General features: G+C 44.8%; 1 protein-coding gene across 9 annotated transcripts in view; it reads right to left on the reverse strand.

The window, feature by feature from the left end:
* Nucleotides 1-27491, reverse strand: part of bcl9 (BCL9 transcription coactivator) — a 106821-nt gene that overhangs the window by 17032 nt on the left and 62298 nt on the right. For 4 of the 9 annotated variants that reach the window (XM_071387835.1, XM_071387841.1, XM_071387837.1 and 1 more), the window contains exons 2-3: nt 24093-24297; nt 9175-9254 (exon numbers count right to left, since the gene is read on the reverse strand). The gene's annotated coding sequence lies outside the window, so the exon portion shown is untranslated. Of the gene's footprint in view, nt 1-6038; nt 6264-9174; nt 9255-24092; nt 24298-27491 lie in introns of all 9 variants that reach the window. The other 5 variants (XM_071387836.1, XM_071387834.1, XM_071387839.1 and 2 more) reach the window with 4 other exon arrangements.

Below are 27491 nucleotides of genomic sequence, written 5' to 3' on the forward strand. Positions count from 1 at the left end.
CTAAAACTTTTTGAATGATGTCTGTGAGTATAAAATAACTCATTTGGCAGGCAAAAACCTGAGAAAAAATCCAACCAGGAAGTGTGAAATCTGAGGTTTGCCTATCCAATATACAGTTGGATATTGGTCATTTTGCACTTCCTAAGGCTTCCACTAGATGTCAACAGTCTTTAAAACCTTGTTTGATGCTTCTACTGTGAAGAATGAGGAAAGGAGAGCTCTTTGAGTCAGGTGTCTGGCACGAGCTGAACATGCGCGGTCACGTGAGAGCGACCTGATTTCCATCGCATTTCTTAAGACAAAGGAATTCTCCGGTTGAAACATTATTGAAGATGTATGTTAAAAACATCCTAAAGATTGATTCTATACATCGTTTGACATGTTTCTACGAACTGTAATGGAATTGTTTTGACTTTTCGTCTGAACTACGCGTCATGAATGTGGAATACTGGACTGAATACGCAAACAAAATGAAGGTATTTGGACATAAATGAAGGACTATATCGAACAAAACAAACATTTATTGTGGAACTGGGATTCCTGGGAGTGCATTCTGATGAAGATCATCAAAGGTAAGTAAATATTTATAATACTATTTCTGACTTCTGTTGACTCCAAAAAATGGAGGATGTGAGGGCAGGGCCATTCGTCCCAGAAACTGTCCGGGAACGTGTAGGTGCCTTGGTGGAAGAGTGGGGTAACATCTCACAACAAGAACTGGCAAATCTGGTGCAGTCCATGAGGAGGAGATGCACTGCAGTACTTAATGCAGCTGGTGGCCACACCAGATACTGACTGTTACTTTTGATTTTGACCCCCCTTTGTTCAGGGACACATTATTCAACATTTGTTAGTTACATGTCTGTGGAACTTGTTCAGTTTGTCTCAGTTGTTGAATCTTGTTATGTCCATACAAATATTTAAAATGTTAAGTTTGCTGAAAATAAACTCAGTTGACAGTGAGGGGATGTTTTTTTTGTTGCTGAGTATATAACCACATTAAAACGAGTCCTATATCGACATAACCTGAAAGGCCACTCAGCAAGGAAGAAACCACTGCTCCAAAACTGCCATAAAAAAGCCAGACTACGGTTTGCAACTGCACATGGGGACAAAGATCATACTTTTTGGAGAAATGTCCTCTGGTCTGATGAAAAAAAAATAGAAATGTTTGGATGACCATCGTTATGTTTGGAGGAAAAAGGGGGAGGCTTGCAAGCCGAAGAACACCATCCCAACCGTGAAGCACGGGGGTGGCAGCATCATGTTGTGGGGGTGCTTTGCTGCAGGAGTGACTGGTGCACTTCACAAAATAGATGGCATCATGAGAAAGGAAAATTATGTGGATATATTGAAGCAACATCTCAAGACATCAGTCAGGAAGTTAAAGATTGGTCGCAAATGGGTCTTCCAAATGGACAATGACCCCAAGCATATTTCAAAAGTTGTGGCAAAATGGCTTAAGGACAACATAGTCAAGGTATTGGAGTGGCCATCACTAAGCCCTGACCTCAATCCTATAGAACATTTGTGGGCAGAACAGAAAAAGCGACCAAGGAGGCCTACAAACCTGACTCAGTTACACCAGCTCTGTCAGGAGGAATGGGCCAAAATTCACCCAACTTATTGTGGGAAGCTTGTGGAAGGCTACCCGAAACGTTTGACCCAAGTAAACCATTTAAAGGCAATGCTACCAAATACTAATTCAGTATATAAACTTCTGACCCACTGGGAATGTGATGAAAGAAATAAAAGCTGAAATAAAATCACTCTACTATTATTCTGACATTTCACATTCTTAAAATAAAGTGGTGATCCTAACTGACCTAAAACAGGGAATTTTTACTAGGATTAAATGTCAAGAATTGTGAAAAACTGAGTTGAAATGTATTTGGCTAAGGTGTATGAAAACTTCCGACTTCAACTATAGCAGTGACGCTATTACGGTGTAAATCCGGTAGGGCAACATCTGAAAAATCGCGCACTTGGTAGTGTGCACCGTTGCTCAACCAGTCGCAAAAGCCAACATCACCCACAACAGAGAACGGTTGATTGTCAAGGGCAATGAATTCCATTATCTTGGCGTTAACTCCGGGCAGCCGAGCGGAAATGGAGGAAAACTCGCCTCCCTGCGGACCTGGCATCCTTTCACTCCCTCCTCTCTACATTTTCCTCTTCTGTCTCTGCTGCTAAAGCCACTTTCTACCACTCTAAATTCCAAGCATCTGCCTCTAACCCTAGGAAGCTCTTTGCCACCTTCTCCTCCCTCCTGAATCCTCCTCCCCCTCCCCCCCTCCTCCCTCTCTGCAGATGACTTCGTCAACCATTTTGAAAAGAAGGTCGACGACATCCGATCCTCGTTTGCTAAGTCAAACGACACCGCTGGTTCTGCTCACACTGCCCTACCCTGTGCTCTGACCTCTTTCTCCCCTCTCTCTCCAGATGAAATCTTGCGTCTTGTGACGGCCGGCCGCCCAACAACCTGCCCGCTTGACCCTATCCCCTCCTCTCTTCTCCAGACCATTTCCGGAGACCTTCTCCCTTACCTCACCTCGCTCATCAACTCATCCCTGACCGCTGGCTACGTCCCTTCCGTCTTCAAGAGAGCGAGAGTTGCACCCCTTCTGAAAAAACCTACACTCGATCCCTCCGATGTCAACAACTACAGACCAGTATCCCTTCTTTCTTTTCTCTCCAAAACTCTTGAACGTGCCGTCCTTGGCCAGCTCTCCCGCTATCTCTCTCAGAATGACCTTCTTGATCCAAATCAGTCAGGTTTCAAGACTAGTCATTCAACTGAGACTGCTCTTCTCTGTATCACGGAGGCGCTCCGCACTGCTAAAGCTAACTCTCTCTCCTCTGCTCTCATCCTTCTAGACCCATCGGCTGCCTTCGATACTGTGAACCATCAGATCCTCCTCTCCACCCTCTCCGAGTTGGGCATCTCCGGCGCGGCCCACGCTTGGATTGCGTCCTACCTGACAGGTCGCTCCTACCAGGTGGCGTGGCGAGAATCTGTCTCCTCACCACGTGCTCTCACCACTGGTGTCCCCCAGGGCTCTGTTCTAGGCCCTCTCCTATTCTCGCTATACACCAAGTCACTTGGCTCTGTCATAACCTCACATGGTCTCTCCTATCATTGCTATGCAGACGACACACAACTAATCTTCTCCTTTCCCCCTTCTGATGACCAGGTGGCGAATCGCATCTCTGCATGTCTGGCAGACATATCAGTGTGGATGACCGATCACCACCTCAAGCTGAACCCCGGCAAGACGGAGCTGCTCTTCCTCCCGGGGAAGGACTGCCCGTTCCATGATCTCGCCATCACGGTTGACAACTCCATTGTGTCCTCCTCCCAGAGCGCTAAGAACCTTGGCGTGATCCTGGACAACACCCTGTCGTTCTCAACTAACATCAAGGCGGTGGCCCGTTCCTGTAGGTTCATGCTCTACAACATCCGCAGAGTACGACCCTGCCTCACACAGGAAGCGGCGCAGGTCCTAATCCAGGCACTTGTCATCTCCCGTCTGGATTACTGCAACTCGCTGTTGGCTGGGCTCCCTGCCTGTGCCATTAAACCCCTACAACTCATCCAGAACGCCGCAGCCCGTCTGGTGTTCAACCTTCCCAAGTTCTCTCACGTCACCCCGCTCCTCCGCTCTCTCCACTGGCTTCCAGTTGAAGCTCGCATCCGCTACAAGACCATGGTGCTTGCCTACGGAGCTGTGAGGGGAACGGCACCCCAGTACCTCCAGGCTCTGATCAGGCCCTACACCCAAACAAGGGCACTGCGTTCATCCACCTCTGGCCTGCTCGCCTCCCTACCACTGAGGAAGTACAGTTCCCGCTCAGCCCAGTCAAAACTGTTCGCTGCTCTGGCCCCCCAATGGTGGAACAAACTCCCTCACGACGCCAGGACAGCGGAGTCGATCACCACCTTCCGGAGACACCTGAAACCCCACCTCTTTAAGGAATACCTAGGATAGGATAAAGTAATCCTTCTCACCCCCCCCCCCCTTAAAAGATTTAGATGCACTATTGTAAAGTGGCTGTTCCACTGGATGTCATAAGGTGAATGCACCAATTTGTAAGTCGCTCTGGATAAGAGCGTCTGCTAAATGACTTAAATGTAAAATGTAAATGTTAAAATGTTAATGGATTTCGCCTTTGAGTTGTCTTGCTGAAATGTTCTTACTCTTTCAAATGACTGATAAGACTTGTTGACTGCTCGATCCACACAGCAGACATTGTGGGCTAGGTTAGGAATACTGTGTTGCACTTGTAGCACAACATTTTACGTGGCGCCGTTACATCATGTACCTACATTATATAGGTATGCACGTCAGCTTTGACATCGGTTTTGCACATCGGCGTTAAACTAGACATCGGGCCGATACCGATATTGGCATTTTTGGCTAATATCGCCTGAATCCGATATATCATACATCCCTACTCTCAATCCTAAAAAAAGCTAGTTGGCTGCCAGTGCATTAAATATTTGGTTCTGGCTTCTGAGCTGACTAAAAAGCTTAAAGATGATGAACACCACTCAGTAAACTACTTCAACAGCCCTCCTACCTTGACGTGCAAACTACATGTGAAATCTAATAATCTAGTGACAAAAGGATGGGATCGGACTCTGGAAACCAGGGTCCTATTCACTAGACATCACACAGAGGCAAACGGACCGAAACGGGGAGCGGCTACCTGGACTTAAAAGATAACCAATAAGAAACTCATATTTTGCAAGACATACCATGCTACGTTTAGCTATGGTGCACTAATGAATACGGCCCAGCAATGGGAGCACGTCTCAGCAGACGTAGCAGGCTCGGTATCAGAGTGCGTGAGTCAGGTTTTGTAGAGGTCCTGCTATATCTAACACCTCCGTGCCCTCCGGGGTATGCAGTGGGGGGGGGGGGGGGGGGGGAATTAGGTCATCAAAACCAAGAAAGAGAGGAGGAGTCAGGTGGATGTGAAAGAGAGGGGTGAGCTCACCAGTATCAAGCCTTGAACAGCTCTACCTCTCCCATCAAAGACTGAGAAAAACAACAAAAACAGGGTTCTGTTCATTAGAGCACATCATCGCAAAACATTTCTAACCGGCAGACACGTGGGCTTGGTGTGTCCATCAATTATGAATGACAAGAGGTATATAACAGAGTTGTGTTCATTAGGGCACACAGGTTTGTTTTTTTAAATGCAACGGAATACATAGCATATATATTATTGGACAAGTTCAGATCGTACCTCTCCGTTTCACTGGAGCGTTTGTCCATGTCGTGCCTAATGAACACAACCCAGGCCAGTTTCCCTAGGCAGGGCTTCTGCCCTCTCCTACCAAACATAGTATATTCATGATATTCAAAAAAGACACAGAGACACATGTCTGTATAAGGCCATGAAGAGTCTGAGAGAGAGAAAACGGTTTCCATTCCACCACTCGAGTGCGGGAAGCACCGGCATCGAGTCAGTCGAGCTTCTGCGCCGGGGAGCGAAAGACAGAGACATTACACTTCACTAACGAGCGTGCACCCACGCGGTCGCCATGGCAACGCCACTGGTGTCTGAATCTGAACGACTCCCAACACAACAACTCGGGAGTGTTTGAGCGCGCCGCGCCGCTCCACAGACAAAAACCCACCCCCACACACTCGGAGACACACTGGGAAAGATACACACACCGTGGGTTTTCAAATGATCTGGACCCTACACCTTCAGTTCAGACTAAATGGAATTTTCCTTCAGTAAGAAGAAGATGCCAAAAAACACTGAATAGCCCAATTTGGGCACCTCAACATCCAGAAATCATCTAGAAGTAAACCTACACCGTAGCATGCTGTGAATCAAAGCTGTCTGACTGAATGTGATGTGTGAATGCAGGCATGCAGGCTGCGTGTGTGTGTGTGTGTGTTTACCCCAGGGGCAGAGTGAAACTAGGCAGCCTCCAGCACTGCAGGGGAAAGAGACAGGGGGACCACAACCAGCCTTATTCAAACACACACACACACACACACACCTCTCACGGAACCAACCTAAAATTCCAGAATGCACCAGCGTTTCCTGCTCCGTCTCTTGGCCTGTACTTGTACTGTGAGATCTTGGATGGACTAAATAACGGGATGATGACACAGTTTAGCAGGCCCGCTGGTCCAGCGCCAGGACAGGAGGACATAACAACGTGACTACAGAGTGGTGCAGCTGCAGCCTTCACTAGGCCGGGTCGGGTCAGGTCACAGTGCCTCGCCTAATGCCCCTCTCTGCAATGGACCAGAAAACAAGGCAAAAATCACTGACACTTTGTGATGATGGTGAGAGGAGAAAAGGGAGAGGGGCACACGAGGGACAAAAAAGTAGTGGAAGAGAAAGAAGATTGGAAAGAGAGAAAGAGGAAAAGCGAGGGAGACGAGGAGACAGGGACAGGCGCTCACCCACCGGCATCCTCTCCCACCGATAACTAGCCAGGTTCGTCTCCGTCTAGCGATCATAGCAACTAATTGGAAGAATTTAAACAAACTATTAGCCCGGCTCAGCGCAACAACAGAGAGCCATTCACACAGACAAGACAGAACAGACGCTCTACAGCAGTCTGCTTTGCTGTGGTGCCACAGGGGGTCCATGCTAATAGCTGATGTGTCTCCTTAAATGCCTGTATGAACTGCAACCGCTTGCTGTTTACTCTAACAGCCTTCTCTGTGTAACTGTTTGTGTGAGCGAGAGAGGGGGAGAGACAGAGTCAATGAAAAAGAAAGAGAGAGAGAGAGAGTCAACAAGAGAGACTCACATTTATTTTTGCATTGCTGGAGGGCTGTGCAAAGCGTTGCAACGTACCCTCTCTCAAAGAGCACTCATTTCCATACTCCCAGCAAAGAGACGAGCACTCTCAAATTGACCTTGAAGAGGGCTCCAAATAAACCCGCCGCGAAGACACCAAAGCGTGTCTTTTTATCCTACTGAGCACCAGATAAACATCACGCAATTGTGTGAAGTCTCCCCCTGGATGTACTGCGTACTCCAGAAATATCCTGAAAAAGGGGGGTGCTGGATAGAATTAGTCCAACCAACAAATCTCATAGAGTGCATGTAACCTGGTGGTGGTTATGCAATATGCATGAATGAATGGAAAATGGAAAGTATGGATCCCAAATTACACTCCGATGTTTCACAAACACAGACCTCCATTTGCTGAAGGACCCTTTTTTCTGGCCCACACAGCTGACACGCACACATGCACGTAGGGTACACACACGCAGGCCACATACACACACCCTCGCTGTGCCCACCAGCATCTACCAGCCATATTATGTCAATTCCATTTTGAAGCAAAGCCACTACTGGTCAGTTGCGACTCTCTCCCCCTCCCTCCATCCCTCCTGTAGTGAGGACATAACCAACAGAGGGAGAGTATAGGCTATGTGCTTGGCTGCCCACAGGGACAAAGGCTCACACACATGCAAACGAAGCCTGGCCAAAATCTCCAGATTCAAGACTGGCAGTCCCACCAGACAAAAACATTTGTGCATTTTTCACATGCGTATGAGTACACACACACACACACCAGCACACAAACGCGTACAAATGTACACGGACAATAATAATGTATGATCAAAGTGTAGAAGAGTGCAACACTGAGAAAAAAATGGGTTTTCTAAAGCATTTCATCAGATTCAAGACAATCCTGGGTGGGTTCTTCTTATTAACACAGACAAGGCAAAGTCATTCTGCAAACCATCGGTCAGCCTGTTTTCCGCCTGCCTGCCGGTCCGGCCCATCCAACCTCCTTCCCGTTCTGTCTGTCTACACTAGGAGTACACCTTGGTCTTCAGCTGATTTTACATCTGTACCGCTTTCCAAACACGCTCACATTTCAATAGACGTCAGGGACATTAACTGGTTGGCTGCTTGCAGAAGTAGGGTAACATACATTATGATCCTCTTCCACTGGCATCACACCAAACCGTTTCACTGGCTAACGGTTGCTGTCAGTCTTGACAAATGTCATCGGTGTCACCTCCACTCCCTGTGAACTTTAAAACCACAGTTTGCGCTCAAGGAGCGTGACACATGACACACTCTCGGGAGGACGACACACTCCTACGATACTCTGGCTCGGCTCAGTGTGTGCATGTAAAGGTTGCTCGCAGCCATTAACCGGTGGGTATAAGATGAGACGGAAAACACTGAGCCAGACATGAAAGCTAGAGACGGCTATGGCTACTCATGAGTCTAAAACATCCTTTTAGATCGAAATTAGCATATTTTAAAATGTTTCACCAAGCCAAAAAATAATAATAATGGTGATTTGGGACTTTAAGAGCAGCTAATGCTATAATGCTCCGCTAACTAATACAGTCGGTTTCCACTAGCATTGCTAACATGCTTCAAAAATGCTAGCCAGGAGATTCCGGCCATTGCTAAATAACCAATGGTTTGGATGAAATGACAACCTATGTAAGACGAAAATAAGTTCGTTTTTTAAAGCCAACTATCATTTTTAACTTCAGGTGAGTATTACAAACTCTGGGGGAAAAAATACCCAGATTGGTTCAAGGAAGAAGGAGAATAGGAAGGCTTAACTTCTGAACATACAGTTCTTTGTTGCCAGTTTTCTTCTAGGAAATTGATTATGGTTGACGTCAGGCGCTCATTCCAGGGAACTGCTGTTCTGTGGACAGGCAGCTCTTGTTTTGAAATCACCATCCTCAAATAAGTCCTTGTATTGCTTCCATAGAGGATGCCCAAGTCAAAGCGCATGTCTTGTAAAGAACTAGGCTTAACTCTGAGATCTTGTGGTCTCTATTTTGCATTCTAATCGAGATAACCAGTAATCTGCAGGCGCCTTTGAGCCAATGTCACAGAAAGAGGCCCGAAGCAAAAATGTTCACCTGGGCCACGGCGCTAACTACAGGGAGTGAGGTACACTGTACTGCCTCTAGTGTGCCTGCGCCTCAGGGACAAAAGATGAAGGAAAAATGGATGTACCCTCTCTACCAACCACTTACTCTCTACCTCTCCTCTCATCCAACCTGTACTGCTCACCCTCCTCTCCATTCCCCTCCACCCCCCTAGCTCTTGCTTCACCAGGCTAATGCTCGCCCCCTCCTCCCCCCACCCCCTGCAGTCAACCGGCTTGTCGGTGCGTGTGTGCACGTGCGTGTGTGTAGCACTCACCATGTCCCTCTGTGTCACGATATAGCCGTGGCCATGTCTGCATTGCAATGGGCCGGCGCTCGTCAAATCCCCCAACGCTGCTGGAGACAAAGAGAGAGACATCTCTCAAATCACAACACCACACTGTCCAACATGGCTGGCACACACACAGGCTTAGCAGACAGAGCTACTGGGCAAGTACTTGAGCGGCTCCCCTTTTCACGATATAACGCAACTCGATATAGCAGTATATAACAGCACGTAGACAGCTAGTGGTTCAGTATAGCAGGAATGAGGACTATTTACATGTACAAATACACACGATTAGGAATAGCATGAAGGAAAATCAAAAGGGGAGACCATTAAATGTAATTTAAACCATGACATTTCATCTTAATTTCTTTAGCACGTAACGTGCAAACAGAACACCTCCACCGGACATTCTAATTGGTTTGTTAATGACATTTCCTATTAGTCTACCTGCTCATTGCAGCAATTTAAAAAGAGATCTATTGAAATGAACACTAGACGCATATCATATTGAAATGAACACTAGACGCATATCATATTGAAATGAACACTAGACGCATATCATATTGAAATGAACACTAGACGCATATCATATTGAAATGAACACTAGACGCATATTATATTGAAATGAACACTAGACGCATATCATATTGAAATGAACACTAGACGCATATCATATTGAAATGAACACTAGACGCATATCATATTGAAATGAACACATGATGCGGTTCAGAACATGATGCTGTTCAGTCATGATGCTGTTCAGTCACGATGGAGCGACGCCCATGTCAGATGATGTAAAACATGCCCTGTTCAGAACATGATGCTGTTCAGTCACGATGGAGCGACGCCCATGTCAGATGATGTAAAACATGCCCTGTTCAGAACATGATGCTGTTCAGTCATGATGGAGCGACGCCCATGTCAGATGATGTAAAACATGCCCTGTTCAGTCATGATGCTGTTCAGTCATGATGGAGCAACGCCCATGTCAGATGATGTAAAACATGCCCTGTTCAGAACATGATGCTGTTCAGTCATGATGGAGCGACGCCCATGTCAGATGATGTAAAACATGCCCTGTTCAGAACATGATGCTGTTCAGTCATGATGGAGCGACGCCCATGTCAGATGATGTAAAACATGCCCTGTTCAGTCATGATGCTGTTCAGTCATGATGGAGCAACGCCCATGTCAGATGATGTAAAACATGCCCTGTTCAGTCATGATGCTGTTCAGTCACGATGGAGCGACGCCCATGTCAGATGATGTAAAACATGCCCTGTTCAGAACATGATGCTGTTCAGTCATGATGGCGCGACGCCCATGTCAGATGATGTAAAACATGCCCTGTTCAGAACATGATGCTGTTCAGTCACGATGGAGCGACACCCATGTCAGATGATGTAAAACATGCCATGTTCAGAACATGATGCTGTTCAGTCATGATGGAGCAACGCCCATGTCAGATGATGTAAAACATGCCCTGTTCAGTCATGATGCTGTTCAGTCATGATGGAGCGACGCCCATGTCAGATGATGTAAAACATGCCCTGTTCAGTCATGATGCTGTTCAGTCACGATGGAGCGACGCCCATGTCAGATGATGTAAAACATGCCCTGTTCAGTCATGATGCTGTTCAGTCACGATGGAGCGACGCCCATGTCAGATGATGTAAAACATGCCCTATTCAGTCATGATGCTGTTCAGTCACGATGGAGCGACGCCCATGTCAGATGATGTAAAACATGCCCTGTTCAGTCATGATGCTGTTCAGTCATGATGGAGCGACGCCCATGTCAGATGATGTAATCCCCACTCTCTCCCACACACACACGCTGGTGTGGACAAGAGTAGCGTGGCAGTTCAGCGTTCACCTTTCAGTGGGTGAGCTAATCTGCTTACAGTGGCTGGGGCCGGGGCCAAAATCTCATCAGCACTGCCAAAGACCATCATCCGGAGCAGGTCAACCCTAGCGCCAGCACACTCACTTAATTCCTCTAATCTGCACACGTTGTGTGTGTGTGTGTGTGTGTAAACCACATCTGCGTGCTTGCGTTTGCATGCAGTACATCTGTGTCCAAACAAGCAATCCTCCACCACCAGGAAGTTCAGTTTGATGCCAAGGAGTAGCAGCCGGACACTAACTTGAAACCAACATGAAAACAACAGTGTACCAGGGCCGGCACACTTCATTAAGCACAGCTCAAGTAAGAAAGTATTTGACCCAGGTCTGCTGTCCCTGCTTCTGGGTTAAGACGTCCTGATTGGCCCCAACACTGCCGGGGTCAGCTCATCACACGGTCAATAGGTCACAATATCTGCAGCCAATCGTGGTTCTAAGATGATCTACCAACAGCGCCGACTGAACAAAAAAGGTCCACAAACCAGCAAGACAATCACAGCAATCTATACCAAAAACCATAGCCGAACGTTTCCTAGCGGGCGGTTAAGAAATATCATTTGACGTAAAGAAGAAGGCTGTGTGTGTGTGTAAATACATCCTTCCTTGAAGTCATGACTGATCTGACGCGAATGGATTGGTGTAAGCTATGAAACCTACGGGGAGGAACGGAGGATACGGCAGCATACGAAAAGGGAAGACAAGACCAACGCGAATGTCGGCAGTGGGCAACGGGTGGCCCTCCCATCGCCTCCAACCACAGAACATCGGACGTTATTATCTATACTCGACGGTCCTGCATGTTGAATCGGCACTGGCCGCCGACACCAAGCGGGTGATCTACTGCGTACGCCCGACGTTCCTGTCCGTCTGTATTCACTCGAACAGTATTCAAACCGAGCCAGAGAAACTGAATGACTGTGTATATGGAAAGAGTGAATTGGGCATTGGGGATTTGATCTCAGGAGCGAGAGCGTATCGGTAGAATAGTATCATTGATGAGCAGATGGGGAAATAGAAAACATTAATGCAGAGGGCTATCAGGCATCACAGGGGTTGCATTACGGCTTGACTGCGGCAGAGCGGAGGGGCAGAGAGGAGGGGTTGTCACTGCATCGCTCATACATAATGAGAGGAGCATGATCAGCAGATGTGGCCTCCCTCTCAGACTCAACACACAAACACGTATCATTACTGAGATACTCAAACCGAAACCAGTAAACCGATTGCTGTCCAAGCCTTACACAAAGACAGAAGTCTCAAAAGACACACAGAACACAGCTCACTAAACAGATTAAGCTACTGACAAACCAAAGCCCGCATCCCACTAAACCTATTACCAACTAAAACCCTACAAATTCCCCTCTACAGACAAGCAGACCCACACACATTTGACCAACAATTCCAGTGGTAGACCTAACCCTGTGCAACACCCTCTGACATGGGGCTGTGACGATACCAGTATCGCTGTATTTTTTCCATGGCAAAAATTGTAAACACGACACAGATCAAACTCTTTGGTCCTTTAAAAACCTGCAGCATGTCAAATAGCGTGCTATAGCTTGGGAAATAAATAAATGTGACTCTGGTCGACAGCATGTTTGTTTTCAACAATAGGGCTGTTTTCCTAAATAAGTTAAAACCATGTGTTTTGTTCCCTTGCCACGATACTAACAAGTAGTCCCAGCTCTACTCTGTATTACGGGACAAATAGTTTTGAACTCGACTTAGGCCTGAACTAGCCTGGTCCCAGATCGGTTTGTGCCATTGACGCAAACTGGTGAGGGCCAAAAAAAGGTGGCCAAAAATCTTTGCGCAGAAAATCTGTGTAAACAGCAACAAAACGTGCCTATTTTAAGAGTGGGGTTGTCACAATACCAACGATACATTTGACATTTTAATTTAGCAGACGCTCTTATTCAGAGCAACTTACAGTTGTGAGTGCATACATTGTTTCTAATTTTTAGTTTCTTCTTCATACTACCAGGCCAAGTATCACGATACCAAGTACATCACGATACGATACCAAGTACCCCCCCCCCCCCCCCCCAGGATGCCTGTTCCCGTTTTCTATAGGTTTTTGCACAAAAACCTGTCCCTGATAGTCACAACTCTACTCAATACAACACATTGAATTTAACTTCACACTTTTTACTATATAATAGAAAAGGCTACTGCTGAAAATAGCGGATTTGCTCATATCCAAAGGCCTACCTGTGATTGGGCAGGAGGAATGTAGTACGGAATATAAACGCATAATGATCTGCATTTTCATATTGGCCTATACGAAACCATTTTTAGCCTACTCTTCAGACAACTTTACACACACCGCCTACACACTCTCCCTCCCACACACGCTTCACTTACTCCCTCCCTCTCCCACACACATTCTGTTTCTCTCTCCCACACACAGCTCCCAAAAGTTAGGCAAGAATTTTAGGAATTTTTTACTAAGATTTATCTTAGAACTACATTGATTTAGACATATGGATAATTTCTTTCGGAAGGCCATCTCTGTTTCCCCTGTGCCATCCAAATGTGTGCATAGCCAAGGTACCATGTTGTTAGCTAGCTAGCTATCCAGGTAACATGACTAAACAAGGTTGTTTGTACTCAAACTAAAAACTGAGTAGTTTAATGCGGCTCGCAACATGGTTTATTCAATTATATAAAACGGCCTGCTTGTTCTTCCAGGCGAAATGAAAAGATACGCTCGCACTGTGAGCCGTTCCGATATTTAAACAACTGTAACAGACACCCCACCACTGTCTGCACACCCCAGCTCGCCATCACAGCTAAATAATCATTTTAAACTGATGTAGATACGCAGAATAGAATGGACGGAGAAAAGCACCGGAGTAGGCTAACGGCTGGTTAGGAGATGCGGCTGAATGCTCACCGCTGATATCGGACGAAGCACTAATTCTGATATGACATTTCTGACATCAGGCTCTGAACTCTGATGTCCTACCAATAGAATACGTAGGGATGAATTCTGTGCTGTCATTAACTTAGAGAGAAGGCAGTGATCGCACAGGGAGAAGATTTTTTGCGACTCTTTTTTAGCTCTATGGGTGATCAACTCTGCGTCTGAGCACTTAGCCAACATTTTTTGCCGTTCTACACGATACGCGTGGATGACCTATTTTGAGATCTAAACGGCAAATAAATCGCCTTAAAAGTGACAAGTCTGCATCCCTGTCTATGGCAGTGGCTTTCAGAGGCTGTGTGACAGCGAAGCTTAGTCAGACTGGTCTGTTTGTTCTTACAGTCGAAATTAAACGTACCCACTTCGCTCGCGCTCTGAGCCGCTCCAATAATTAAACGAAGGTAACAGAAAACCCATCACTGTCTGCATACCCCAGCTTGCTATCACGCAGAACGAACGGACGGAGAGAAGCGGCTGAGTTGGCTAATGGCTGGTCTGGGGGATGTGGCTGGCTGCTCACAGCTGTCACACCTGATATTGGATGAAGCGTCTGCTATCACGCTCTGAACTCCGATATTCTATTTGTAGGACGTGTAGGGATGCCATCTGTGCCCAGTCGTTCATTTCGATACGAGAACATAAACCATTATTTAGTGATCACACAGGGAGAAGATCGGTTTGCGCCTCTCTTTTATAGCTCGCCCTGCGTCTGCGCACTTTAGGTCAGACTGACGCCTCGATCACACCAACAGCGAAAAGCACGTTGGTACACCAGAAGTACGTTCATTTCCTTTTTCTACTTTGTTTATTGAATTTTTTTCAACACCAGTATTTACAAAATAATTGCACTTGTAAGTTTCTTGGTAGTAATATAAAACAACACATTAAGACAATAGAGCAAAACAGAGAGAGAGACAGACAAAATATAGATTTTTTCCCCCAAGAAATTATATATTATTTGATAAATGGAAATCCTCTGCACCCCCCTTCTCATGCTCTTTGGATTAAATCCATTTTGAATTGCATAAAGTTGGAAATAATTAAACACACACTCAATGGGTCTGTATATAAATTCTATGCAATGTGGGCTCCCTTCTTTTCTTATGTTACACGACTACATTTCCCTGCAGTACGTTCATTTCCAATGGCACACTGCGTTTGTAGTGCGTTCTGTGTGGGGGATACGTTGGATTTATTGAACATATGCATCAAACTGTATGCGTAGACGGCTTGACAGAATGGTCAATGATAGTAGAAGCTGAATGTTGAACTTTTGTTGCACACATATCCAGATGATGATGATGCCTTGTACCATTTTGCGCAAAAACACTGTCTGTGTGATAGAGGCATTATACAGTTGAAGTCAGAAGTTTACATACACCTAAGCCAAATACATTTAAACTCAAGTTTTCACAATTCCTGACATCTAATCCTAGTAAAAATTCCCTGTCTTAGGTCAGCTAGGATCACCACTTTATTTTAAGAATGTGAAATGTCAGAAAATAGTAGAGAGAATGATTTATTTCAGCTTTTGTTTCTTTCATCACATTCCCAGTGGGTCAGAAGTTAACACACTCAATTAGTATTTGGTAGCATTGCTTAAAATTGTTTAACTTGGGTCAAATGTTTCGGGTAGCCTTCCACAAGAAGTTGGGTGAATTCTGGCACATTCCTCCTGACAGAGCTGGTGTAACTGAGTCAGGTTTGTAGGCCACCTTGCTCGCACACCCTTTTTCAGTTCTGCCCACAAATGTTCTATAGGATTGAGGTCAGGGCTTAGTGATGGCCACTCCAATACCTTGACTATGTTGTCCTTAAGCCATTTTGCCACAACTTTTGAAGTATGCTTGGGATCATTGTCCATTTGGAAGACCCATTTGCGACCAAGCTTTAACTTCCTGACTGATGTCTTGAGATGTTGCTTCAATATATCCACATAATCCACATAAGGACAGTTCTCCAAAAAGTACAATCTTTGTCTCCGTGTGCAGTTGCAAACCGTAGTCTGGCTTTTTTTATGGAGGTTGTGGAGCAGTGGCTTCTTCCTTGCTGAGTAGCCTTTCAGGTTGTCGATATATGACTCGTTTTACTGTGGATATAGATACTTTTGTACCCCTTTCCTCCAGCATCTTCACAAGGTCCTTTGCTGTTGTTCTGGGATTGATTTGCACTTTTCGCACCAAAGTACGTTCATCTCTAGGAGACAGAACGTGTCTCCTTCCTGAGCGGTATGACGGCAGCGTGGTCCCATGGTGTTTATACTTGCGTACTATTGTTTGTACAGATGAACGTGGTACCTTCAGGCGTTTGGAAATTGCTGCCAAGGATGAACCAGACTTGTGGAGGTCTACAATTTGTTTTCTGATGTCTTGGCTGATTTCTTTTGATTTTCCCATGATGTCAAGCAAAGACGCACTGAGATGGACGGTAGGCCTTGAAATACATCCACAGGTACACCTCCAATTGACTCAAATGATGTCAATTAGCCTATCAGAAGCTTCTAAAGGTATGACATAATTTTCTGGAACTTTCCAAGCTGTTTAAAGGCACAATCAACTTAGTGTATGTAAACTTCTGACCCACTGGAATTGTGATACAGTGAATTATATGTGAAATAATCTATCTGTAAACAATTGTTGGAAAAATTACTTGTGTCATGCACAAAGTAGATGTCCTAACCGACTTGCCAAAACTATAGTTTGTTAACAAGAAATGTGTGGAGTGGTTGAAAAACGAGTTAATGACTCCAACCTAAGTGTATGTAAACTTCCGACTTCAACTGTATATGGGTTAGCTGACAACGTCATGTCACGTGTCTTGTTTTGAGGTGTTGACTGATTTCATGTCAATGCTAATATGGCTCAAATTCACTAGCTAGCTAACCAACAACTAACGACGTATTTGAGACAAGTGCTCATTGGGCAAATGTGTTCATTTTCAATAAACATTGGAGACTTAATATAATTTACATGTTGTCAACAAGCTATGCCAACCCCGTCTGTTTTGCACCATAGTTGAGCACACGTCGGTTTTGTTGCTAAACAACCAACCAGTCAATAGCAAATAACACCTGATTGGTACTTAATGAAACTGGTCAATGGTTCTGCATGAATCTCATTTACATGTTCTCATATAACACTGTTCACGCAATAGGCCTACGTAGCCATGAACTATTTGAACAGGTAAGTTCTCGGTTAAGCGGTTAAAAGTAAGTACGGCATTTACCACTTGGAGCAGTGGAACCGAGTTTGTGACTCACCAATCTACACAACCCAGGCTCTTTCTCCATGGTCTAACAATGATGTAACGAAATCATTGTATCCTTCCCTTCAACTGCAATGATAAGCCGTGACAGGTCAAATGTAAGCTCGTAGAACAGGAATTTCAGTTGTCGTTGCGGAAATTTCAGTTATGTCATTTCAGTATACGTAGTGCAGGAAGTTCAGCTCTGTAATTAGGGTGCAGGAAATATTTGTTTTAAAACAGGTCAAAGAGAATTTCTGGACCGCATAGAGAAGCCAAGCTTAGTCTACAAAATCCTGTTCATTTATCACAAGGCTGATCTACGGCCCCTGGCATTCCCCTCTGCCAGTCTGTTTCACCCCGCCACCCCTTTTGGGTTCGTGGGCGCAGACACACGCCGCCAAATGGCTGGCGCATGGGCGGACACGGTGTCAGACCATCAGCTGGTGACGCGAGTGATGCGTATTGGCATGGACACAGCAGACACACAGAGCAGGAGAACTCACAGTGGTTGACTAGAGGTTGCGCTTACAATACCGCTGAACAACGCTTGTGTTCCTATCATAACATCCTAGCGCCGGGAGCATTTAAATCGATGGGTGATGAAAGCCTGTGCCCCTATATCAAACTGTGTTTAGCTAGAACAAGCACGCCGCAGGAACTGGAGCAGAATCCTTTGCCAGTGAGAGACGGTTCAAAAAGCAGCCCATTTAATGTCCTGGCAGGCCTCAGCTCTTCTTGGCACGCTGGCACTGTGACACAACCTGGCCTTGGCATCGGGAGAAACCATTGGCAATACAGTGCCACTCCAGAACTCATTGCGCCTGGCAAAGCCTCGCCAGTGCACTCATATAGCATAAGGTTACAATGTCTTGCCAATGCTTAACCAGCCATATTATGGTTACAGAGTGAAGGGGAAAAGGAAAATGTGCCTTGTTAGCAGAAGGGATTATTTGGGATAGAAAGGGGGGAATGGAGGAGAGAAATCCCAGAGTTCTCCTGTTTCAGTGGAGGATGCCAAAACTCCCCCACCCACCAGTAAAGCGTTCCAAATCAGCGCACCCTACATTTTTCAACTCAGGGAGGGATAAGGTATCAGGAGACCTGGCAACCTTCATACTCGCATCATGAGCTGAAATGAAATGATTCCACTACAAGGAATTGAGCTTAACTCAGTAGCCACCAGCCAATCAGAGAGATTGTTTCCATTTTCAGGGGGTGTCACTAGCCAATCACAGAAAGCCATTCCCTCACTGGGGGTACCACTAGCCAATCACAGAAAGTAGGGGTGTAACGGTTCGCTACATATTGCAGTTACTGCAGTTCGTTTTTATTTATTTAAGTGTTGGTATTTCTGATTGTGAAATAACACCAAAGACTCATCAAAAACAACACTAAAATAAAGTGCAATATGCGTGTGAAATCTATGTAAAAACATGGCTCGGGCATTGTATAGGCCTATGCTATAATATTGTTCTTACAAAGAGAAAAAGTTGCGCAATTGTGTGACTAATAAAGGGGTCGTGTCTGTAGCGCAGTACTTCTCATCTCCCACTCTGGGGTAATGTCACTGTCACTGTTAAGTAGCACTCTGCAGCCCTGGAGGTCCATCCATCTGTAGTAAGCGCAACACACGCAACACAACTTTGGCTTGCTTATATAGAGCAGGTACTACCCATTTGCTGAAATGGGTGCGAGAGGGAAGTTCGTAACGTGGCATGAGCACTTTCACGAGGTACTGAAACCCCCTATTCTCAACCACCGAGAATGGGCGCAGCTATAAACACCTATCGCTCTTGTCATTTCTTTGGCCTTGTCAGAATCAGCTGCAAAAGGGCAGCGTGAATACAGACGGGAGACAAAGATGTGTTGTTGTATCCATCTTGCTCCGGTGGTAGGAATACTGGGGTGATTTCGGCATAAATGTTAAATGTCAACGTGTTTGAGGTGTTGGCAGCTACATAAGCCATTCTCGTTGAGCAGTTTTTTGTCCATCTCCGTTATAATCTAATGGGAAGCCAAAATGTTCCCAAACTAGAGATTTAAACGATGATGGAGGATCCTCCTGGTTGTGATAGTTCATTTAGAGGCATGTGACAGTACCGGCAAACTCTGAACCACTGCGAAACCCTACAATTTCAGATTACACAGGGAGAGGAGAGAGAGAGACAGGTGATAAGAATTCTCATTATGCAGGAGGGAGAAGTAAAAAGAGAATGTTCCATTTCTCCAATGGGGTTTTGAGGAATAGTAACCAACCATGCCAGATTAAAAAGAGGCCCATTTATTAGAGCCATAGTCTGTGGCAGCTGTGGCAGTGACAGATGGCCCAGTGCACTATGGGAGAGTAGCTGGGTCACAGCCAGGTCAGTTGGGCACTGGTGGAAAGGGCAGCAACACCCACACACTGCACATGAGTGGAGAGGGAGAGATGGCACTTCACCATGGTCATGTTCATTAGGCTTTAAATAGTAAAAAACCGACTGATACTGGGTTGGACTAACTGGGTTTGTCCAATTGATAAATGTTTGAAAACATTTCCAGTTCAGTGCCCTATGAACATGACCCAACATGGCCTACTCTTATGAAAACATAGGGACTGCTCACATCAGACTCTCCCAACAGTCTAAAACCATCAACAGTATGTGCAGAATGTCACCAATCACAATCAACCAGAACAGAACACCCTCCAATACCTAATCCACACACCTGAGTCAAGCCAAAATTGCTAGAACTGTGTTCGGAAGGACAATGTGAACAGAAACATTTTAGCCAGTACGGATTTGGTGAGCATTTTAGTGTCACTCTAATTTACATCACCAAAAATACTGAAATCCAAAATGAAGCATTAGCCTATATGTAGAGCCAGGAGTATGTCATGCCCACGTAACTGGACGAACTGGACGTAACTGGTCCCAATTAAAGGACATAACTAGACTAGGGCTGGGCGATATGGCCAAAATATTATATCACCGATTTTGTTTTTTAAATGGACAGTATTTGACGGTATTTTCAGTTTCTCAATAATACAAGTTCTACATTTGCTTTATGAGTAGTGAGTGATCCTAGGGTGGCAACACAGACTCAGTGAAATCACTTACAGGCTGACTACACTGCTCGAGGTCAGGTCCATTTGCGATGCAGATCGCGCTGCAAGTCCTGCCTCTCCCATCTCCTCATTGGTTTATGACAATTTTTAGGGCCTTCCTCTGACACCGCCTGGTGTAGAGGCCCTGGATGGCAGGCAGCTTAGCCCCAGTGATGTACTGGGCCGTACGCACTACCCTCTGTAGTTCCTTGCGGTCAGAGGCCGAGCAATTGCCGTACCAGGCAGTGATGCAACCAGTCAGGATGCTCTCAATGTTGCAGCTGTACAACCTTTTGAGGATCTCAGGACCCACGCCAAATCTTTTTAGTTTTCTTGAGGGGAATAGGCTTTATCATGCCCTCTTCACGACTGTCTTGGTGTGTTTGGACCATTCTAGTTTGTTGTTGATGTGGACACCAAGGAACTTGAAGCTCTCAACCAGCTCCACTACAGCCCCATCGATGAGAATGGGGGCGTGCTCGGTCCTCCTTTTCCTGTAGTCCACAATCATCTCCTTAGTCTTAGTTACGTTGAGGGATAAGTTGTTATTCTGGCACCACCCGGCCAGGTCTCTGACCTCCTCCCTATAGGCCGTCTCGTCGTTATCGGTGATCAGGCCTACCACTGCTGTGTCATCTGTAACATTAATGATGGTGTTGGAGTCGTACCTGGCCATGCAGTCGTGGGTGAACAGGGAGTACAGGAGGGGACTGAGCACGCACCCCTGTGGAGCTACAGTGTTGAGGATCAGCGTGGCAGATGTGTTGCTACCTACCCTCACCACCTGGGGGCGGCCAGTCAGGAAGTCCTCTGTACCTGCGTCGCTTCCTCTTGCAAATAACGGGGATGTCGGCCCTGTGGGGTGTTTGGAGAATGTCTTGTGCATCATCATTGTTGTAGAAAAAATCTTTGTCTAATCCAAGGTGAGTGATTGCTGTCCTGATATCCAGAAGCTCTTTTTTGCCTTAAAATACGGTTGCAGAAACATTATGTACAAAATAAGTTACAAATAACGCGAAAAAAAACATAATAGCACAATTGGTTGGGCGCCCGTAAAACTGCTGCCATTTCTTCCGGCGCCATTTTCACAAAAGAAAAAGCCTAGGAGGAGAGATGACTAGAAACGATTCGGTTGACCGTTTTGTGTGTGGATTAATTGTCGGAGTAGAGGACCTTGTGCATTTCAGGTAAAATAACAACTCAATGTTTATATCCCAGGAAAAATTAGCTAGCAACAGCAAGCTAGCTAAATAGAACAAATTAGCTAGCAAGTGCAAGCTAGTTAGCTAGCTAGCTAAATTGCCATAAATGTTTTATGCTTTTCGACCAGCCCCCAAATTAATGTAATTAGTTCAGAGTTTGTTTTGATATTTTAACCTGCGTGTCGTGATCGCGTTTGGTGTAGGGGGACAAAATAAATTTATGCACAATGGCGCGAGCGCGCCGCCGGTTTGGGTTCCGTGTTAGAATGTTTCTCCATTCTGATTGTTTTATACTGTTCAATACAACTTCAACCAAAACAAATTTCAGCACTTATCGTTTCTGCATTTCCTGCACTCAATTAGTGGTGGAAAAAGTACCCAATTGTCATACTTGAGTAAAAGTAAAGATACGTTAATAGAAAATTACTCAAAAGTGAAAGTCACCCAGTAAAATACTACTTGAGTAAAAGTCTAAAAGTATTGGGTTTTAAATATACTTAAGGATCAAAAAAGTAAAAGTATAAATACTTTTTAATTCCATATATTAAGCAAGCCAGATGGCACAATTTTCTCGTTTTTTTTGTATTTACGGATAGCCAGGGGCACACTCCGACATAATTTACAAACAAAACATTTGTGTTTAGTGAGTCCTCCAGATCAGAGGCAGTAGATGACCAGGGATGTTCTCTTGACAAGTGTGTGAATTGGACCATTTTCCTGTCCTGCTAAACATTAAAAATGTAACGAGTACTTTTAGGTGTCAGGGAAAATGCATGGAGTAAAAAGTACAGTATTTTCTTTAGGAATGTAGTGAAGTAAAAGTAGTCAAAAATAAAAATAAATAGTAAAGTACAGACACTTACATAGTAATTGAAAGTATTTTTACTCAATTGAGAGAATTTCCACACTGCACGATATGGGCAAATCATCTAGGACTTATTTTTATTACAAATGTTGCAATTGTGATTTGACTTTCCAATTAGAGCAAAAAACTGTTGGAATCATGGAAATAGAATGACTATTCTAATTCTATAGTTAGAATATAATAGGGGGCACTTTGAATACAGTGTTGTTTGAGATGACAACAAATGAAAATGCCAGGGAGGGGTTATTGTGACGGTAGGAACTAAAGTGTTGATAAGCGTTTCCTAGGGGACCCTATAAGCTTTGGCTACGTTGCATGTTTTCTCTTACCTACATCCTGTAGCCAACATATTCTTGCTTTGCATATTCTGCTTTGATTTAGAAGATACTGTTGCACAAACAACATGCTAATTTAGGTCTACACCATCACTGGTATTATCAGGCTGTATTAGCTAGCTACGTTTGCTCTTACTCAATACATTTATTAGCTAGCTAGCTATTAGCATTCGCGACTAACAATTAGCGTCTCACAAGATTTAGGGCAACTTGCTAAGAAAAGACAAATTAGCTGTTTGCTGATATAAGAAACACAAACTAATAGTGTCATTATAGAACGCTAGTGGATTTATATTAAGAAGCAAAGTGAAAACAGCATTGTTGTCATCAACATTGTTGTATGTGCTGCATTGACCATGCAGACTGAACGCAAGTGTCTCGTGGTAAAGCAACAACAAATGCGCTCCTTGAGTGACAGGGGGCGTGGCTAGTTATGTTTTGCGCGGAAAGAAAGAGCGGAGGGAAATGACTCAAGTAGCAAAGTAAACTATAAAAATTGACATTACACATGGCGTGTCACATTTAACAAACCAAAACATTCAAATACCGGTATAGAAGGTAAAGTAAAAACCCAAACCGGTCCCTGCATCAATACCGGTATATCATAAAATACGGTATACCGCCCAGCCATGGAGACAGCGCACGCCTCACACCACACAGTCTCCTATACATATGCGCACACACACTATTTCCTGTCTGTTAGCCTCTGTGTTCCTACATCTGAGGCCATTAGTGGGTGTGTAGGTCACGGAATGGGATTACAGGATGGTATGCTGGGCTGTTTCATGCCATGTGTATGTGCACGCCCTCAGCTCTGCCCAGGCTGGCGTCACACATGGTGTGTGTGTGTGTGTGTGTCTAGGCAGGGCCTGAGATAATGGAACGGTATGCTGTGTAGCAGGGCTTAACAGGGTGCCCTGTCCTCTGCCCAGGGCCTGAACCCATCCCCCCACACCACACACACATCTGAGATTTGTGGAGTAAACTATCACTTCAAGATTTCCCTGTTACTGCTCTTTGAGTTCTTTAAGTTTAGACTCTTAGATCCCATGCACAAAAAGATAAACACGCAACTTAAGCAGTTAGATGTCATGGGAAGAGTCGATATCTGTGAATACGTTGTCATAGACAAAAAATAATAAAACGTTTGATTAACCATATTGTAGTCCGTGATACGTGTTGTCCCTAACCTTCCTAATGCTTGAATATAATTGACACATTCACCAACAAGCACAAAAACATTTACACATATCACATTCCTGTAAAATCCAAACCACAACAGTGACAAAGTAACATGGTGGCTACATACATGTGTGTGAGTTTGTGTGCGTGATGTCCCTTACCTTAAAATGACCCCAGGTCTCAGAGACCCCGGCTACTCCTCATGAGGAGAGCCTATCCCTGGGGTTCCCTTTTGTCGTGCCCTTTGACCTTGGTCCGGCAGACAAAGCAAGCTGACTGGCTTAGCGTCTGCCCGGAGTCACAACTGTCACAGAGCCTCAAATCCCAGCACTCCCTCTCAGCAGATCACAGTGCCCATTCACAAACCTGGAGAGCGAAAAAAAAGACAACCATCAGGGGTGTATTCAGGGTCTTTAAAACGCTCAGAATATAGCAGATAGAACAAATCCTGTTGACACAATCCCCTATTCCATCTGAGACAATCATTTCTGTTCTACGCAATACATTCTCTCTCCGAACATTCCGTGACATTACATCCCTCCTAAACAGGCCTCAGATCTCCAAAGAAGACCTAAATACACTTTTGGTTGAGGAAAATGATTAGTAACAGACCACACATGTTTACATCTCATTCATAAACTCAGCAAAAACAGAAATGTCCCTTTTTCAGGACCCTGTCTTTCAAAGATTATTCGTAAAAATCCCAGATCTTCATTGTAAAGAGTTTAAACACTGTCTCCCATGATTGTTCAATGAACCATGAACAATTAATGAACATGCACCTGTGGAACGGTCGTTAAGACACTAACAGCTTACCGATGGTAGGCAATTAAGGTCACAGTTATGAAAACTTAGGACACTAAATAGGCATTTCTACTGACTCTGAAAAACACCAAAAGAAAGATGCCCAGGGTCCGTGCTCATCTGCATGAACGATGTGGCCAGGGCAATAACTTGCAATGTCCATACTGTGTGATGCCTAAGACAGTGCTACAGGGAGACAGGACGGACAGTGGCAGACCACGTGTAAAAACACCTGCACAGGATCAATACATCCAAACATCACACCTGCGGGACAGGTACAGGATGGTAACAACAACAACAACAACAACAACCCCTCCATCAGTGCTCAGACTGTCCGCAATAGGCTGAGAAAGGCTGGACTGAGGGCTTGTAGGCCTGTTGTAAGGCAGGTCCTCACCAAACAACACCGGCAACAATGTCGCCTATGGGCACAAACCCACCGTCGCTGGACCAGACAGTACTGGCAAAAAGTGCTCTTCACTGACGAGTTGCGGTTTTGTCTCACCAGGGGTGATGGTCGGATTTGTGTTTATCGTCGAAGGAATGAGTGTTTCACCGAGGCCTGTACTCTGGAGCGGGATCGATTTGGTGGTGGAGGGTCCGTCTAATCTGGGGCGGTGTGTCACAGCATCATCGGACTGAGCTTGTTGTCATTGCAGGCAATCTTAATGCTGTGCGTTACAGGGAAGACATCCTCCTCCCTCATGTGGTACCCATCTTACAGGCTCATCCTGACATGACCCTCCAGCATGACAATGCCACCAGCCATACTGCTGGTTTTGTGTGTGATTTCCTGCAAGACAGGAATGTCAGTGTTCTGCCATGGCCAGCGAAGAGCCCGGATCTCAATCCCATTGAGCACGTCTGGGACCTGTTGGATCGGAGGGATTAGGGCTAGGGCCATTCCCCCCAGAAATGTCTGGGAACTTGCAGGTGGCTTGGTGGAAGAGTGGGGTAACATCTCACAGCAAGAACTGGCAAATCTGGTGCAGTCCATGAGGAGGAGATGCACTGCAGTACTTAATGCAGCTGGAGGCCACACCAGATACTGACTGTTACTTTGATTTTGACCCCCCCTCCTTTGTTCAGGGACACATTATTCCATTTCTGTTAGTCACATGTCTGTGGAACTTGTTCAGTTTATGTCTCCGTTGTTGAATCTTATGTTCATACAAATATTTACACATGTTAAGTTTGCTGAAAATAAACGCAGTTGACAGTGAGAGGAGGTTTCTTTTTTTGCTGAGTTTCTTTGCTGAGTTATCAAGCCGTTTTTTTTTTTAAAGGGCACAATCGATACATTCAGTGTCTGTTTGAAAAGCGGTGTGACTTTTTGGAGGTTTCAGGGCAATGTCTTAGAGAGGAATAATAGGAAGGAAATAGGAAGAGGCAGACACAGTCGGTCCCAAATCGAACGTGTTTGTTAGATTATTTGTTTTATTTTAGATTTGGTTTCTTCTTTCTCTGGCTGCAACAGAGGCCATGCAATTTAGCAATTATTCATTTAACAACTAAGATGCACAAGGGAAAAGATCTATAGAAAACTTGTCTAATATGTACAGGATACATCCCACATATACCAAGCCAATACATAAAACCATCACATATACAAAGGCAATGGAACCACATGGAACCACATTCTACCCACAGTGCAAAGGGAATAGATAGCAGACAATCTACATGTTAACTACATATCCACAGCATTTGTGACACATGTCAGCTTTGACATTAGGTTAGATGCCCAGGTTTAAGCCACTGCACAGCAGCAAAACTATGGGACAGCTAGGATGAAATAACAATTGATCCAAAAGGACATCTTGGAAATAGAGTTCCCCTAGCCTGGTATGGATCACCTTTTAGGCCTTAATTATCCTCTTAAACCTTGGATGCATAGTTGAAACAATGGCAACGCAGCCACCCCACCTGTTTTGGTAAGAAGCTGAGATTGGCCTGGAGAAATGTAACCACTATCAAATTCAGACAGAGATATGAATGAAACCCTGACCATGATATCAAAATGATCGTTTTAACCATGTTGAGGCTATACAGTGTTTGTTTACATTTAGGTCACTGTCACAAACATTGGCGTAAAAAAATATTTGGACTAAACACTTGAACTAAGCTCATGAGGCATTTATAAGTTATATTCTTTAAGAATCAATGGGTATATATCATTCATTTATAAGTCCAAAAATGGATGTAACAACTAAGGATTCTAGCTTTAACCTACTGTATTGCAGCAGATGTATATTCCAAAAATGAGTGTTATACTGCTTCATCAGCTATTCTGACCAGTATCATTTGCCATGGCATCATTCACATCTTCTATATGAATAGTCCACACCACCAAAATAACCTTTTGGCAAATATTGATTCTGCCCAAACATTCGTGAGCAGAGTGAATAGGCCAACGTTTTGGTTATCTAACTAACCTACCATTCAAGCAGGAACCACAACCTGGTGGACACAGGACATGACGCAGTATTCTCTATGGGTAGAACAAGTAAACAGACCGTCTTTGCTCAAGAAACAAATGGGCTAGTTACACAGCATAAATACCATCTATATAACTACAAAGGGGTGGTGATGCAAGTTTCCAACTAATTGACACAACACCTATTATGAATAATATAAACGTATAATTCAACATTTTCCAGTACCTCCAATCCAGTGTTTACATATGCAAAGGAGTGTGGGCTACATTCATTTCAGATTATGTTGCAGACGTCCCATTCCATATTGAGTCGGATACCATG

Source organism: Salvelinus alpinus, chromosome 38, assembly GCF_045679555.1.
Source record: "Salvelinus alpinus chromosome 38, SLU_Salpinus.1, whole genome shotgun sequence".
In the NCBI taxonomy this organism is placed as follows: Eukaryota; Metazoa; Chordata; class Actinopteri; order Salmoniformes; family Salmonidae; genus Salvelinus; species Salvelinus alpinus.